The sequence below is a fragment of the Cervus elaphus genome, chromosome 2 (assembly GCF_910594005.1).
Source record: "Cervus elaphus chromosome 2, mCerEla1.1, whole genome shotgun sequence".
NCBI lineage: Eukaryota > Metazoa > Chordata > Mammalia > Artiodactyla > Cervidae > Cervus > Cervus elaphus.
The window spans coordinates 6,035,018-6,048,508 of NC_057816.1; the positions used below are offsets into that span (position 1 = coordinate 6,035,018).

The 13,491-nt window shown below is 47.6% G+C and overlaps 1 protein-coding gene and 1 long non-coding RNA gene across 5 annotated transcripts in view; one reads left to right on the top strand and one right to left on the bottom strand.

The window, feature by feature from the left end:
• Window positions 1-13,491, top strand: part of PC (pyruvate carboxylase) — a 101,658-nt gene that overhangs the window by 23,978 nt on the left and 64,189 nt on the right. Inside the window, exon 1 of one of the 4 annotated variants that reach the window (XM_043925554.1) lies at window positions 837-855. The exons of 2 other annotated variants lie outside the window; for them this stretch is intronic. The gene's annotated coding sequence lies outside the window, so the exon portion shown is untranslated. Of the gene's footprint in view, window positions 1-836; window positions 856-12,231; window positions 12,251-13,491 lie in introns of those variants that run through there. One more of the 4 variants, XM_043925498.1, reaches the window with a different exon arrangement.
• On the bottom strand, window positions 6,122-12,136 carry LOC122708921. Its single transcript, XR_006345355.1, has 3 exons — window positions 11,893-12,136; window positions 9,197-9,303; window positions 6,122-6,250 (listed from the first exon to the last, which is right to left on the bottom strand). It is a non-coding gene; the product is annotated as an uncharacterized LOC122708921 (long non-coding RNA).

The window sequence follows — 13,491 nt, forward strand, 5'->3', positions numbered from 1 at the left end:
AAAATCCTAAAGTTGTAACATTAATTTGAATTTATACCAGTTTAACTTCAACACCATACAAAAACTGCTCCTTTATAGCTCCCTTCCTACCACTTTTAGTTGGTTTGTCATAAGATTACATTTTTATATGTTGTGTGCCCCCAAACATAAACTAATAATTTTGTAATTGAATTTGTTTACTAAATTATGTAGAAAACAAGATTTGAAGTTACAAAGTTACAGTAATACTAGTTTTTTTTTCCACTAATAGTTTTCTTTCTTAAAATGTATTACAGTTGACCCTTGAACAGTACAGAGATTAATCCATGTGTAACTTAAAGTTGGCCCTTTGTAACTCTGGTTCCTTTGTATCCATGATTCAACCAACCATGGGCTGTGTAATATTGTAGTTTTTACTATTGAAAAATATTTTTATACAATTGGACCCATGCAGTTCAAACCCATGTTGTTCAGGGTCCATTGTAGTCTCTTAAATCACGTAGAAAAAGAAAAGTATAGTCACAAACTATTGTTACAATAGTACTAGATTTTATAATTGCCAGTGTTCTTAACTTTATTGAGATCTTGATTTCATATGAGTTGCTGTCTAGTATACTTTTATTTCATCTTGTAGGATTTCCTTGAGCATTTCTTGCAAGGCAGCTCCAGTGGTCACAGACTTCCTCAGCTTTCATTTATCTGGGAATATCTTAATTTGCCCCTCATTTTTTAAGGACAGTTTTGCTGGATATAGAATTTATGATTGATAGGTTTGTCTTGTTTTTTTTTAGCTCTTTGGATGTATTGAACCACTGCCTTTTGGCGTCCAAAGCTTCTGTCTGAGAAGTCTGCAGTTAATCTCATTGGTGATGCTTGGTATGGGCAGTTTGCTTCTCTCTTGCTGCTTTCAGAATTCTCTTTGCTTTTTGAAAGTTTGATTATAATGTGTCTTGGTATGGGTCTCTTTGACTTCTTCATCTTATTTGGAGTTTGTTGAGCATCTTGAATGTTTATGTTTTTCATCAAGTTTAGGACATTTACGGATAGTATTTCTTCAGATATGCTCTCTGTCCTTTTCTCTCTTTTCCTTCTGAGACGCCTACAGTGTATATGTTGGTATACTTGATGGGGTCCCACAGGTCCCTTAGCCTCTGTTCACCTTTATTCAGTCTTTATTTATTTTTCCTGTTCATCAGGCTTGATAATTTCCTTTGTTTTACCTTCAATTTCAGATTCTGTCCTCTGTCTGCTGAAATCTACTTTGGATTCCTCTAGGGGATTTTTCATTTCAGTAATGGTGCTTTTCAGCTCCAGACTTTTTTTGTTTGTTTCTTTTAAGGTTTTCTGTCTTTCTTGATATGGTATTTTCATTTCTTTTTGGCTTTCTCCACATATTTTATTAGTTCTTTGAGCATCTTTAAGATACTTGTTTTAAAGTCTTTGTCTAGTTTATGTACATATGTACATCTTTTTCAGGGACAGTTTTTTTCCCCTTGAATGGGTCATACTTTCTTGTTTCTTTGTATGCCTTGTGATTTTTTCGTTGAACACCAGACAGTTGATTCTAATAATGTAGTAACTCTGGAAATCATTCTCTCATTTTCCCAGGGTTTTCTGTTTTTATTTGTTTGATTGTTGTGGGCTGTCTCTGTGGAAAAACCCTTTTGCTGGGCATGCACAATCACTTCCTATTTTTTTTCTGTATATGCAGTTTTAAAAATTGCCTAGTCTTGAATATCTGACTCCCAAAAGAAGAAAGAACCAAAAATGAAGTAGGAGAAAAGATGGTGTGGGCTCTTTAAAATTCCCTGGCAGTCATTTCAGCTGGAGGAGGAGGGGCTTGTAGCAGTGGAGGAGGGTTGGGGGGAGTGGGAGAGTGGGATGCAACGGCAATGGCTGTCTGCTTCCTAGCCTGCACCTCTGTGATAAGAAGCAGCAATCGTAATTGTCCCGTCCTCAGTATTTGGAGGACAGAGTGCTTTCTGCCCACCCTGACTCCACACGCTCTGTGCAAGGTGCTGCAAGAACAATGGCACAGTTGCCTGCTTTTGGGGTGGGTAGATGCTACTGTGCTAGGAGCTGAAATTCACCACAGTTGGGCTTTCCCGATGGCTCAGCAAAGACCAGCATCTGTTGGATTATAGAAAAGCTAGAGAATTCCAGAAAAACATCTGCTTCATTGACTACGCTTTAGCCTTTGTCTTTGTGGATCACAACAAACTGTGAAAAATTCTTAAAGAGTTGGGAATACCAGACCACATTACCTGCCTCTTGCGAAACCTCTGTGCAGGTCAAGAAGCAACAGTTAGAACCGGACATGGAACACAGACTGGTTCCAAACTGGGAAAGGAGTACTTCAAGGTTCTATGTTGTCACCCTGCTTATTTAATTTACATTCGGAGTACATCATGTGAAATGCTGGGCTGGATGGAGCACAAGATGAAATCAAGATTGTCGGGAGAAATATCAATAACCTCAGATATGCAGATGACACCACCCTTATGGCAGAAAGTGAAGAAAAACTAAAGAGCCTCTTGATGAAGGTCAAAGAGGAGAGTGAAAAAGCTGGCTTAAAACTCAACGTTCAAAAAACTTAAGATCATGGCATCCAGTCCCATCACTTCATGGCAAATAGATGGGCTAAAAATGGAAACAGTGACAGACTTTTATTTTCTTGGGCTCCAAAATCACTGTGGACAGTAACTGCAGCCATGAAATTAAAGGATGCTTGCTCCTTGGAAGAAAAGCAATGACAAACGTAGACATCATATTAAAAAGCAGAGACTTTGCTGACAAATGTGCGAATAGTCAAAGCTGTGGTTTTTTCAGTAGTCATACACAGATATGAGAGTCAGACAACAAAAAAGGCTGAGTGCTGAATTGATGCCTTCGAACTGTGGTGCTGGAGAAGACTCTTGAGAGTCCCTTGGACAGGATGGAGATACAACCGGTCAATCCTAAAGGAAATCAATGTTGAATGTTCATTGGAATATTCATTGGATACTGAAGTTGAAGCTCCAGTACCTTGGCCACCTGAAGCAAAAAGCTGACTCACTGGAAAAGACCCTGATGCTAGGAAAAATTGAGGGCAGGAGAAGGGGGCAACAGAGAATGAGATGGTTGAATGGAATCACCAATTCAATGGACATTAGTTTGAGAAAACTCTGGGAGATAGTGAACGACAGGGAAACCTGGCATGCTGCAGTCCATGGAGTCACAATGAGCTGGACATGATGAGCAACCGAACAACAACAACAGGAGATGCAGTTCGACCCCTGGGTCAGGAAGATCCCCTGGAGGAGGAAATGGCTACCCACTCCAATATTTTTGCCTGGAAAAAAATCCATGGACAGAGGAGCCTGGTAGACTACAGTCCATGGGAGTCTCAAAGAGTCAGACACGACTGAGCAGCTAAGCACACGTGCCGCACGCATATGATCAAGAGTCTAACCACAGTTGACCAAATCTAACTGCAATTTACCCTGTATGTATACAAAATAAAATAGGTAGGAGGATCCTGCGAAGGTTCCCATCTCTTACTGGTGTGTTCATATTATTTCCCACATTTACATTACTTTCTGTAGAACTCCATTTTATAATTACATAGAAAAATTAACAGACGACTTTCCTCTGAAATACCTGTTTCTTTTTCATATTCTCCTTTACTCGTGCTCCTTTATCCGCCTCCCACTTTCTTCACATGAATTTTGCATTTTTTGTTGCCTCAGTTCTATAAATTGCCTTCTGAGTTTAGCAGTTGTAGCATCACATTTCTGGCATGTTCTGTGCTGTGGAGCGCTGCCTTTTTCAGTGTCACCAGTTGCCCTCTCCCTTGTCTACCTGCAGAGGGTTTCATTCCCCCATTAGGTCTCAGCTCGCCAGCTCCCTCTCCTTTGGCAGGGAGATGCCCTGGAATCTCTGCGCCCTGCAGCGTTCCTGCCTCTTCAGTGGTTCTGTCCCTTCTCCAGGTGGTCCTCTTTGGTCCCTTTGATAGCTGCCTGTCATGCTGTGCTCACCACATGCCATCAGTCTCTTCTTGGGGCCATTTAGACATAGATCCTCATGTTTGTTTTCATTTTCTTAGGCTTTCCCCTTCCTGTTTCTTCATGTAACTTTCTTCTGTTCTTTCTCTTAGTCCTAATTCTACAAACATTTCTATTTTTTCATGCTCTGGTTTCCTGCTTTCCTCACCACTCTTTCATCTTAAGTAGGTTTGACATCATCCAACTCTTCCAAGTGGGCAGAGCAGAACCCAAAGTTAGCACCCTAAATTCTAGACTTTATTCATATGAACAGATGAACCTTTACTGAAAGCCTGTTGTGTGCTGGAGGTTGAGTAAGCACTTGCCCACCTGTCAGCCCTTGTCTCATTTAGCCTCACAGCAGCATGAATGCACATAACAGCATCGTTGCTTTATCAGAGGACCTAAAAGGTCAGCCTGTGGAGTTTGGGGTCGTGGGGACAGGAAGGAGTACAATCAAGTGGTTTTCTATCCGTGCTGTGGTTCTTCCTGTTTGTAGATTGCTGACAATGGCTTTTAAATTTCAGAGGCTTTCCTCTGCCAGCTAGCCCATTTGTGGATTGCTGTTACCTTCCACATCAGAGAATGAAAATGAAGGAGTGATTGTGAGCCAAACTCTGGAGTCAGACTATTGGGTTCAAGTTATTGACTTAATTAAAGCACAACTAGGGAGGCCAGCCTGGATGGTTAATATGTCTTTAAAATGTATTTTAAAATGTCACGTATGCACGAACATTCATAGTAGCATTATTCATAATAGCCCAAAAGTGTAAACAACCTGGATGTTTATCAGTTGATGAGTGGATAAACAAATGTGGTCTATCCAGAACTGATGGAATGGTATTCAGCCAGAAAAAGGAATGATACATGTTACAACCATGGATGAACATGAAAACATTATGCTACATTAAAGAGATCAGACACAACAGGCTACATACTGTATGACATTTATATGAAATGTCCAGAATAGGCAAATTTATAGAGACAGCAAGGAGACGGGTGGTTGCCAGGAGGTGGGGAGGTGGGGAGAATGGGGCAGATGGTGCCAGGTTTCTTTGTGGGTGATGAGTGTGTTCTGGAACTGGTGCTGACGGTGGCACAACCTTTTGAATGTACTAAAAACCACTGAGGTGTATACTTTAAAGTGGTTAAAATAGTGACAGAAAACTAAGGAACAGTTCTAAAGTAGCAAACTGAAAGTGTATTCCCGTCACATTAGACTGATTTCTGCTGTTTGTCAGTGTACCTGTATGTTTTATACATGCTTGTACTCACTTTTTATGTACATTTTCAGGCCCACGTGCTAAACAGTTCTCTTTGGTCATGTACTGTTTCTGAGTATATCAATTCACCATGATTCAATACAATTTTTTTAAAAAAAATTCTACTTCCCCTACCTTGCCAGGCGCTTAAGAAGTATGCTGTAAATATTTGTTGAACTACCTATGCTTGCTATTCCCATTTCATTAGTGTGGGCAGTTGCAGGTTAGCTATAATTACCTATTGTTCCAGATTGTTTCAAAATACATCCCCTAAAGTATGTGCCTTTCAGTAAGAACTCTACACGTTACATTTGTAAGCTGTGTATAATTTTTTTCCTGGCTTGCCTTTTCTGATCACAAAGGTAGTATCCAATGATAAGAAATTCATATCATGGTCTTGCCTGGACTGTGGCGTTTAGCTTTTAGAAGCCTCAAAGCAATTCCATATATCTGCAAAGGAGCTGCTGCTTTTTAAAAAAGTGTTTCTATTTGTTTGTTTATGGCTGCGCTGGGTCTTCATTGCTGTGAGGGCTTCTCTCTAGGTGCGGTGAGCTGGGCCTGCTCTCTTGCTGAGGTCCACGGGCTTCTCATTGCAGTGGCTTCTCCTGTGGTGGAGCACGGGCTCTAGGTGTGTCAGCTTCGGCAGTTCAAACATCTGGGCTCAGTAGTTGTGGCTTCTGGGCTTTAGAGCATGGACTCGGTAGTTGTAATGCATGGGCTTAGTTGGTCCGCGGCATGTGGGATCTTCCTGGACCAGAGATCAAACCCGGTCTCCTGCATCGGCAGGAGGGTTCTTTACCACTGAGCCACTGGGGAAGCCCAGGAGCTTCGTTTTTGAAATCTCTTTGCCCTATTGTTGTTTTCACCATCTTCCCCGAATCTGGAGTTTGCTTGGCTTTCATCATTTCCTGCCAGAACTTCTCAGTCACCTTCTCCAAGACAGGAGCCTAGGATGCGATGTGCCTCTTGTCCAAATATCTCGTCTATCTTGTTTGCAAATAAGAAGGGAGAATAGTGTTAGCCATTTGTTCTGCTAAGTCAACACCCCTTTAATTCCTAACTTTTTTCATTCTGTCTTTTTTTTTTTTGGCCTCGTCATTTTCTGAATTCCAAACTGTGTGCTTTTCTGTGACCCATTTAAAACATTCATCTATGACATAGCTCTTGCAGAAAGGAAGCAGCAGACTTCTAAGACGTCTCCTTTGCCCTCTGTGCACGGCAGAGACGCTCACCGGTCTGCCTTCTTGTTGCCTGGTGGTAGCTGGCCCCCTTGCCCCGTTGCACTTGTAGCCCAGCAACCTCGAGGTGAGACCTGGTAGCACTGGCCGGCCATTCTGTCTGTGAAGCTGACGCCATTGACCTGTGCCTTGCTTTTCTCTTGGGGGTTATTTTCCAGGAGTAAGGATGCTGTCATACTCTCTGCATCCTTGTCTGAAACACTCTCTGTAGCTAACAGCAAACTTGGGCAGGACAGTTCCTCAGAGTGAGGGGGAAAAGCCCAGGACGTGGAATGAAACTAACAGGTCTCAGTGATGGAGAGGCCAGTGGCTCTCGGCTTCCTGGGGACAGTAAACGATTCATGCCCATGTCACCTGCAGCCAGGTGGGAATGTGGGCCAGAGACAGGAGGTGAAAGGGTAGAGCGGAGAAGACCAGGCGCTTCTCCCTGGAGGTGTAGATGCAAGGCCAGCAGAGCTGATGGCCGCTGCTCTTCCTACCTGAGCTGGTGACCAAGAGAACGTTTTAATCGTAGGATGAAGCAGTTGTTTTTTGAATGAAAATACATCCCTCTGTAGCCACCTCTGTTTCCTTGTCATTATTCTGTTTATTTAGATTTCAAGCCTCAAAGCCTATTTCTGTCCTCTCCCCTCTGAGTTCAATTAATACTGTCTGAGGTCCTTTTTCTTCAGAAAGTCTGTTCTGGGATTGTAGATGCTGGGTGGGCTTTATGCAGACAAAAGGACCCCCAACCTCATTCACAAGCACAGAGAAATTTTAATTAAGGAGATGGTGCGTCTCTTTTTTTCCTATTTAACAGAGCTGTGGGTTAGGGAACAACCCTCTTTGTGAGTGATGGTAGGGGGAGGTAACATTCTCTTTGTGGAGCCTTGTCAGGCTAAAACTCAGGGAGAGGTCCTAAGTGTGGGCAAAATGAGGTCAGAATTCTCGGGTGATTTGTATCTGCGGGTTGATTTTTTTTTTTCCTCATTTAGAACTCAATTTATATAAAAGAATACAACAGTAAAATAGTAATGGCAGCTCCATTCATTCCACTCTGCTCTGTTCTGGAGGTAAGAAGGTGTTACCTTCAGGCAACTGGGGCTCCAGGGGGTGAACTACTTGCCCAAAGTTGTCCAGCCACGAAGTGGCAGAGCCCAGGTTCAGACTCGCCTCTCTGCCCGTTACCCAAGCCGTGCCCTGGTGCTGGGCACTGCCAGCAGACAAAACAGACCCTGCCGCGGCGTGCTGCGCGTGGTGTGTTTCCCTTGATCATTGCTGTCCTTTGCGTCCTTCACAAAGCCTGGGGCTTCCTTTTCTTTCCCCTCTCCCCAAGCCCCCGCTTCTGAGTGATGCCTGGGGTCCTAAAGCAGGGTTCTCTGCTCAGACATCCTGGTCCTCATCTCTTACAAGATCATCCTTGGCCTCTGTTCTCTTTTGCTTTTGTTTCCTTTCTGGAATGCTTCTTTAAGGCTGTAACAAAGATAAAGATAATCCTGCCCAAAGGCTTGAAGAAATGGAGGGGAGAAATTTTCTTAGCAAGCCGCTGAGGTTTCCAGCTAGGTTCCTCATCACACTCCTCGATGCCCTGGGGGTTGTCTTCCTCAGAAGCAGAGGAGACAGGTGTATAAATGGATGCAGGTGGGGGGCAGTCATACCAAGGATTCAGTACGAGGCATCCTGCCCACATTTCCTCTATCTCATTTCTCTGCACTGAGCAAAGTAAATGTGAGCCCAAGGCCATTCCCTGAGGAGATCGGAATTCTGACCCAGGTAGAAGGAAGACAGCCAGTTGGGCGAGGCTGCCTATTGGAGGGTGGGGTGAAGACAGGAGGGGCTCTGAGAGGCCCAGGATTGACAGGAAGCTTAGCCCTGTGCCTTTTCTGAAGCTGCAAATAGGTCCCTGGGAGACAGGCCTTCTGGTGACCGCCACTTCATGCACGCGGTTTTAGGTCCGTGCCATTTCTGCCAGTCCCCTGTACTTGTCCCAGCCCCGTATTCCGAGAGCTGGGGCTGACGGCCCGGTGGGTGTGCAGCTGGGCACCTCTCTTCAGGGCGTCTCCTGAGCCAGCTGGGGTTCATCTTGTTGGCAGGTGGAGTCCGAGAGCACCTCTCCCTTGCGTCTCCCCCTCCTCCCTGCCCTTCACTCTCTGCCCCAGCTCGGGGCCTAGGGCCGTGGGAGATCCTGGCTCCATGGGAAAATAAGCTTAGTTGTCCCTGATAATTTTGCACCCACACCTTCTTTCTGCCTCTGCTACTCTGACTATTCCAGACAGAACCAGCCTCAATCCGAATTCATTCAACTAGCACCAGGCACTGTGGTAACCTACGTCCTCACGGCTGTGTCTGATGTGGTCAAACCAGTATCACATGCGGAAGTTTGGGTCACCGATCTGCCTTTGACCTAATGCCTGTTTATAAACTCATTTTCCTCGTGAGTGACACAGCCCTTCCCCAAAGGGCTGAGGCCTAGATTTCAGTTTTGACCTCAACTCAAGAAGGAGCAGGGACCAGGCTCCTCACCGTCAGGTCTCACTGTTTCCTAGGTGACGGGAGTTAGGACCTCCCTCCCCCTCCCTCTGTGTGCTGCTAGCAGTAACCCTCAGCATCGGCCCGTCCACTGCCTCTGGCCGGGAGCCCATTGGGCTGTTGTCCCTACCTTGTCCCCCCACCCCACGCTCCTCCCCCCAGGCAACGGCTCCTCCTTCCTTCCCACCTTGTCCAGATCTTGGAGGTCTCTGGAGAGTCCCTGACTGCGCACAGGAAGGATTCATCCAGGGTTCTGCAAAGATGCTCTTGAAGGGTTGTCAGTGAAGGGAGAATCTGAAAATAGGAAAAGGGTCTCCATTTATTTATTTGTTGAAGGGTTAGCAGTTTTGTTTTTGTTTTGGCTGCTCCCCGTGTTAGCTGGGGCACAAGGATCTTCATTGCACATGAGGAGTCTAGTGTCTCAACCAGGAACAGAACCCAGGCCCCTGCATTGGGAGCTCAGAGTCTTAGCCACTGTACCACCGGGGAAGTCCCGCCATTCATTTATTTTACTTGGTGGCTTGAAACAGTCCACTTGGGCCCATGATGCCAGCATTGTCTGAGTCTTTCCCAGGGACTCTCCCGAAGCTCTCTGGTTTCTGTGAGTGCTGGAGGCTTGCAGGGCTCGACCTCTCTCCTCTCTGAACTGCTGTGTTAGAGGTGCTTCTGGACCGGAGAGCTTCAGGAAGAAGGCCCGAGTGTTGCCCTCCTCTTGTCCTGGGCGCTCTCCACGTGGCAGGGGCTCTGCTCTGAGGCCAGGGTGGGCAGAACATGTGGAGGCTTAGGGGGCGGGGAAGCCTTTTATTCATCCTCTTTTATTTGTTCTCTGGCCTCTCGTCTTCTCACCCATCACATCTCTCCATCCCCAAAAGAGACTAGAAGGGTTAGCAGCAGAGCAGACTCTCGTAGACTCAGGCCTGGTGGTTTATTTACCTCCCTTCTGCAGGAGCTGCAGGTGGAGACAGGAGTTCTGATTGCCTTCACGTGAATTTTCCTTTAATGGAGAAGTACTCAGGAGGAGGAAAGAAGATTTTACTTGCTGTTTTCCTTACCACCTAGAGAGCTCACAGGCTTTAGAGACTGGGACATTTTGAGTCAAGATTTTGCAGAGGAGGCTGGGCGCTCAACGGTGGACAGGAACACCTGCTAACTTAGGGGCGAGCTGCCAGTATTCCAGTTTCTCCCCTCCCTGTAGCAGAAGGTCCTCAGACCATCTCAGGCTCTTGGCAGCCCTTCCACCAACCTTCCCCCCGTTCCGCCCTGGGCTGTGAGTACTGCTGTTGCCCGGAAGGCTGAGGCGGGGGTGGGGGTGGGGGCTGAGGTGCCCCAGGTCACCCAAGTTCAGGCCAGAAAAATCATCTTTCCCTGGTTATACAAAATGCCAACAGCTTTCCCTTTCCTTTTGTCAGCAACTTCCTTATTTCAGAGCAGTTGACATGCATTTATGTAGGTGTTAGATTACTCTGAAGCTTAGGTCTAGCTTAGGCAAAACACAGACATACCAGACAAAGCCCGAGAACAATGTACAAAGCAACAAACACATCGACCGCTAGAAAATGTGGTCAGTCCTCGCAGGCCTGGTTCCTGTTTTCCTTGGAGCTTACTTCTGGAATTTCAGACCTGACCTCTTTGCTTGGCTTATCAATTTTCCACATCCTGGAACTCCTTATCCCAGGTAGGAAAAGGGGAGGGGCCATCTCTGGAAATCTACACTGGTTTGAGTTGGCCTTTACTGTAAGCAAACCCATTACATTGCTCAGGGGGTCAGGGAGCTCATTTTGCAGATGGTTTGCCTGAGGTCACAAAGAACCAGGCCTGGGATCCTGGTGCCCTGCCACCACGCCTCCCGTACATTCAGAGTGCCATGTTTCTCTTCCTTCAGGGTTTATTTGTCCTCTAAACATTTAGCCAGTGCCTGCCCAGGTTCCTGCTCTGCTGGGTTTGGGATGCCAGGATGAGTAAGCCATGGTCTCAGGCCTGGCTGTGCAGGGAGCTACTTGCTGCCCCTGACCAGCCACATCAGTTGGGGTGTCAGGCTTCACTTAACCATCTTTGGAGCACAGACTTCATGAATAAATGTGCTTGGCAACCAGCAGAACAGGTCTTCCATCCATAGCCATGAACCTGGCCATGAACCATCGCCAGGAAAAGACAGTGGGCTGGGTGGGATGGTGGAGGCACTCAGGAAGAATTCAGCGAATGAGATCTGGGTGCCTTCCCTGTAAAGCGGGGCCCATGCACAGAAAGCCTGGGCACTGCCGGGAGAGCGAAGGAGGTGGTCTGGGCCCCTCAGAAAGCTCGTCGGTTTTAGTCTGTCCCACCGGCAGTAGAGGGAGTTCTAGCAGAATCTGTGGCTAAAAGCTGTGCTGGTTGATGTGTTTAGGGGATGAGGAGCGAGCTACTGGAGCAGAGGTGGATGGGTGCTGGTATGAGAGCATTTAGGGAGAGACTGAGCTGCTATGGGGAGGACGGGTAGTTAGCACTTAGCTTGAAATGCTGACAGATGAAGCAATAGCTGGTGCCTAGGTGAGGGCCGAGAAAAGAGAGTGACCTGAATCTGGGGTCTTGGACCAGAACCATCCTTCCCCCTCCCCTGTGCTCGCTCCTCAAGGTCAGGAAATCCCACCTGATCACTCACTCGACTGCTTTAGGATGAGACGTCAGCATATTTATCATGGAAGCCTCAGAACCTGGCCGGTGCCTCTCAAAGAATTGTCCCCCATGAGGCCAGCTGAGGCCTACTGCCCCTTTCCCACCAGCCCCCATGGAGGGGAGGTCCCCTGCACTGGGCCCTGAGTGTCAGCAGCTAGCCCCAGCTGCAGGGGCCACTGTGTAGCTGAGAGGCACTTGCACTTGTTACCCAACCATTTACTGAGCGCTCACCCTCTTCTTGGCCCCTTGCTGCTCACTGGAGTCACAGCAGGGAACCAGAAAGACGACCCTGATCTCCTGTCCTCAGGGAGACTGACAGGCCAGCTGCTGTGGAACTGCAGCATGGATGTAAGGAGAGTACCTTCACCCGAGAGGGCCAGGCGGAGCCTCCCACGCTGGGCTGTTATCTGCTTCCCAGCAGGCAGCGGCTGGGTGCGGATCTTGGCAGAACACAGGGAACGGTGGGCAGGTTTCAGGGCTCAAACTCTTTCAGGGAACCCGAGTGGGGGTGGGAGGAGCTATGGCAGCCACGCCCTCCTTGGCTGGAGCCACGCCCCCTCTCTGGCGAGATTACGGATCTGTCTGCCAGGTGAGCCCCTTACCTTCCCGCGCACCCTAGGACCCCGGGTGGTGCTGCTCCTAACCAGCTCACGGTATCGTTGGCATGGTATCGGGTGAAGGTACTCTCCTTACATCCAGGCTGCAGTTACACAGCGGCTGGCCTTCCGTCTCCCTGAGAACAGGAGATCAGGGTGTCCTTCTGGTTCCCTGCTGTGACTCCAGCGAGGAGCAGGGGGCCATTCCACCTGAAGGCCTTCTCTGTTTCTTTAGCAGAGACTTTGGGATATTTGTCACGGAAGCCTTAGTACTTGGCCCAGTGCCTCTCAAGGAATTGTTCTCCATAAGGTAACATTCCGAACCCAGACTGGGATCCACATCGGTCCCTTTGGGGTGCTCTCAACCCTCTGCCCTGTGCAGGGTCCCCCGGCTGTCCCGTGGGGTTGTCCTGGGCCCGAAGGCCAGTCTCCATTCCAGGAGGGCCGCTTCCACTGGTGGCCACGGTATTTCTTATGTAGAATTGTGTTAGGTTGCATGGCCAAAATGGTGTTGACACACTGGTTTTGAGTGACTCAAGCTTTTTATATAGATGTGGGGATTCCCCCAACCCCTCCAAGTATTTGCCTGGGACTCCACATATCCTAGGCAGCCCTATTCAGGGGCTACCCCTTAGGGCTTCCACTCTGTTTAGCTTCCTGGATTGGAAAATAGGAGAAGGGCCCATTGTTTGTCCCTCGGGCCTGAATGGCACTCTGTTTTCTTTCAGCTCCCCGGCCAGCGGCTTTTCTGCCGCTGCAGTTGTAACAGTCTAGTCACAAATGAGAAATCCGTTCCCATCCTGACTTCACATTGTTTTACTGGGATCCTGGGGGATACGGCTTTGAGCCAACATGGAGTCTTGTGTTGGTTGCTGCCTGGTGGGAGCTGATAGCTCAGGTGCTGAGAGGGGGGCCTTTCCTACCAAGAGACCTTAGTTTGGAGAAACAAAAAGGGGAAAAACCCTTCTGTTCACATTGACCTAAGGGGCTGGTTGGTAAGAATCTAGGCTAGCTCTGACTGGCAGGAAGGGGCTGTGGTGGGAATGCAGAGAATTGGTAGGAAGGCCCCCGCCCCCCTGCCAGGTAAACTGAGACTCGGGGCAGCTGGGCAGAGTCATGGTGATGCTGCCCTCTTGTCTTTCTTCTTTGCCTCCTGCCATCCTTCCCCAGCCACACGCATTCTGCTTCACCCAGTCTAGTGCTGAGCTGGAGAACAATCCTGAGACTGAAGAGG